Source organism: Gopherus flavomarginatus, chromosome 1 (assembly GCF_025201925.1).
Source record: "Gopherus flavomarginatus isolate rGopFla2 chromosome 1, rGopFla2.mat.asm, whole genome shotgun sequence".
In the NCBI taxonomy this organism is placed as follows: Eukaryota; Metazoa; Chordata; order Testudines; family Testudinidae; genus Gopherus; species Gopherus flavomarginatus.
The window spans coordinates 370,827,482-370,831,525 of NC_066617.1; the positions used below are offsets into that span (position 1 = coordinate 370,827,482).

Sequence of the window (4,044 nt, forward strand, 5' to 3'; positions counted from 1 at the left end):
AGCATTAGTTCAAGTTCTTCCATAAGAATTTTACAGCTAATCCAGAATTCCTCAGTCTTGTGACTTGAACTTCCCCTGACAAAGTTTAAGCAGATCTGTTCCTTGGATGAAAAATAGGTAACGTCCATGGTTGCTTTGAAGCAAATCTCTATTTCCTAGGCATACACCGATAACTAGTTGCATTGATTAGCATAAGGCAATTAACGATTTAAACGTTTCTGAGGCAATTTACTACAAATTTCAAAAAGAAATAAAGACTATGTTACACACTACAAGTTTCATTTAAATGTTAATGTCCCCTTTTCATCTCTGAATCAATAGAATATAGTAATGAAACATTAAAGACAGGTACTGAAATTTAGCATCTGCAAGCTAATTAAATCACATCGCTGAACTTCTACTAAGATATAGTTAATCAAGATGAATAAGATTAGTATCTACTTCTGATTCTCTCACAATACAGGACTACATTTCAAGAATTCTAGTCTATTTACCATGGCTTTGCTAAATATCTACAAGGAATAGCCCTGTTTACCATTTCAATACTTTTCTAAGATATCCTTAAAAGTTGCTTTTAGTTCAATCAGCCTGCTGGTTGCTTAGCCGTCTCTGGCTCAGTGTGACAGAACCAACTCAGTGCCCTCATTAGAACCTGTTAGTGGAATAGTTTTGAAAGATCTTCATGATCTGTTTATGAAGCTCCTTGGTTTTTATGCTGTACACAATGGGATTGAGCACCGGGGGGAGGAGGAGATGGAGATAAGACAGAACAATTTGACTCTGAGGTTTAGTCTTTTTCTTGAACCTGTGAATCATAGACAAATTGATCAGCGCAGTGTAGAATAGCAGGGTGGCACAGATGTGGGAGACACAGGTGTTCAGCGCCTTGAGACGCTCTTGCCAGGATGCTCAGTACTATCTGAAGGATCATGATGTAAGACAAGGCAATGAGCACTGAGTCTAATCCCAGAGATGAAAGGACAATAAACAAACCATAGAAACTGATGGGCGTAGTATCTGCACAGGCCATCTTCATAACATCTGGATGCAAACAATATGAATAAGAGAGAGGTTGGAGCCTTCTGTAGGGCAACCTCTTGAGAAGAATGACAGCTGGGATATGCAGACCACTACCCCTGATTATTATCGCCAGCCCTATGTTTCCTATCCTAGCACTGGTTAAAGTTGAAATGTATCTCAGCGGGTGGTGTATTGTAACAAAGCGGTCAAATGCCATGGCTAGTAGTACAGAAGATGCCATGAGGAGAAAAGTGTGAATAAAGAAAAGCTGGGTCAGACAGACTTCAATGCCAATTTCTCTGGTGTTAAACACGAAGACGCTGAGCATTGTTGGCAAGGTGGAAACAGATAAACTAAGGTCGGTGACAGACAACATAGACAGGAACAATTACATGGGCTGATGGAGATTATGCTGTGTCTTGATCACAAACAGAATCAGACTATTTCCTAAAATTGCAATGAGGTACAGAGAACAGAAAGGGGTGGAGATCCAGGGGCCATCAGCTTCCAGCCCTGGAATTCCTGTCAGGAGGAACATTGCAGGACTGATGTCGGTTTTGTTGCAGGTTGGCATGATGTGCGGGGGTGAAGGGCAGTTCTGGTCAGTTTACTATACCACATTCCCTACAATTAAAAACAACATTTTAAAAAATATGTGAGACCCTGACAGAAAATCTGGCTCTTCCTGCCACTGCTCTACAGACAGGTTGGAGTCAGTACCTTGATTAAAAACCCTCACGGTACTCACCGTTTCCCAGATCAGTTATAAAACTCCATTACTAATAATATCCCATGCTTACATAGAGTTTTGCATTCATAAATCTCAAAGTTCTTTACAAAAGAGCACAAGTGTCCATGGGTCTGATTCAAAGCCCATTGACGCTCATGGGAAGGAGGATGTAGATCCTCATTTAACTGAGGGGGAGACTAAAGCACAGAACAGGTAAGGAACTTGTGCAAGGCCACGCAGGAGATCAGTGACAGAACTCAGGTCTCCCAGCTCTCAGCTGAGTGCCCTCTCACTAGACTGGAAGAGTTGAAGAATATGAAGAGAATATGAATAGTTGTATGAACTCAAATTGTTAAATGGAACATAAGAAAAGCAGAGCTGACCTGAACCAAAACACTGGGTCAAAATACCCCTGCACTCTGGAACAAGGTTTCAGTCTGGATCCAAATCTCAACCCTTTAGCTTGGATCCATCTTAAAAGGGTAAATGGTTTAGCTATTTTAAAATCTTCTGAGAGGAAAACAATTATGTGCATTGTGAATGGTTCATGGGTTGAGAAGCATTTGTACAAACTACTCAGTTATGACTGAGAGTGACCCAAGGGAGGCTGTGGCAGAACAGGGTCCAAAACCCAGCTCTGCTGTGTTTTAGCTATAAACACCAGCCTGTTCTACACGATGTTATTGTTGGAGGGGAAGGGAGCCACTGAAAACTGTGACTGTTGCCCATATGCTATCTTCATTCAAGATGCCCACTTTGCTCATGTTGGGTGAAATCGACCCCTGTGCAGAGAGTCAACATGTGACCTATGCACCACTTACATTCCTCAACCTGGAATTTTGCCATGTGCACCCGTTTACTGTGAAAAAAACCCTGTCCTCAGGTGTGTGCATACTCCTAGGGTCATCAACTGGCCAAACTATCCCTCACCCAGGCAAAACCCGCACTGAGATTAAGTTCTGATGGAACAAATATAAAGAGCTTGATTATCCCACATAGGATTTCCCAGTAGACACTCTGAGAGGTATACGCCAAGCAAGTGCCATGCCTCTGGAAGCTGTAGGAAGCAAAGGGAGTGTATGTCTCTCTTTCAGAGGTCACAGCACAGCCTCCCATAGGCTAGAAACTATGGTCAGATTATTCAGTATTTGCCAGTCCTGGGCTACTTGCATGCCTTCCTGTTAAGTGTCTGGTGCTAGCCACTGTCAGTCAGGTTATGAGTTTAGATGGACCACTGTTTGGATGTGGTATGGCCATTCCTACATGCCTTGTCACCATACACAGCTGCAGGCAAGCCAATGGCACTCACGAAAAAGTGCCACAGAGAATTAAAAGCACAAGCTCACTTTCAGTGGGGTTTGGGTTCCTCACTTCTGACAATTCCACCCCACAAAGGTAATGTTTGCGCCTTAGATTGTAGGTGCCAGAAGGCAGGGACCTGTCATCCTAGGGAGTTGAGTCCTGAATAAAATAATCAATAATGATGCTGATAATAAAAATGTGCAGCTCTCATTGGTTAAAAGTTTCAAGCAGTTGAGACCAGTTGAGATTGCTATGAATATAACTGAAATCCATATGAACAGCACTTACCAAGCCACTAAAATAGAAGCTGGAGAGGGTTCATCATCTACTCCTGAGGAAGCGGAGCCTGAACGCTCTGTGCAGAAACATTCCCTCATTCTGTCAGGCACGCAGTGTGGAAGTATTTATACCGCACCTGGTAAAAGCTCTTGAGGATGAGTGAATCAACTGGGAATCACCATGGATCTCACTGTTACATGTTTTAGCTCTACCAGCACAAATAGAAAATACTTAAAAGATAAAGGATTTGAAGTATTTCTGCACTGATTCAGTTTTTCACTGGTGCAGCTTCCAGGCAGAAGGGCTAACCCAATTCACAAAATAGTTTGGAATATTTACCAATCATCCATCTCAGAGCTGATTTAAATGGTGTAACTGTGTGAGTAAGAGGAAAGTCACTGACCTGTTCTCGGTCAGGATTTGAGTGGATATTTTTCTTCTCAGAGAGAAGTTAGTTCTTGTGAAAGGCGCCAAACTGACAGACCTGGAGATGTCTGTGCTTTATGAGCCCAAACGTCATGCATACTAGTATGGAATCATAAAACTAGAAGGGACCTTGAGAAGTCATCTAGTCCAGTTCCCTGCACTCATAGCAGAACTATGTATTATCTAGACCATTCCTGATAGGTATTTATCTAACCTGCTCTGAAAAATCTCCAATTATAGAGAATCTACAACCTCCCTAGGAAATTTATTCCAGTGCTTAACTACCC

The 4,044-nt window shown here is 42.2% G+C and overlaps 1 pseudogene; it reads right to left on the reverse strand.

Annotated features, from left to right (window-relative positions):
- Positions 1-645: 645 nt before the first annotated feature.
- On the reverse strand, positions 646-1,594 carry LOC127044160 (olfactory receptor 51G2-like; annotated as a pseudogene).
- Between the last annotated feature and the right edge of the window lie 2,450 nt (positions 1,595-4,044).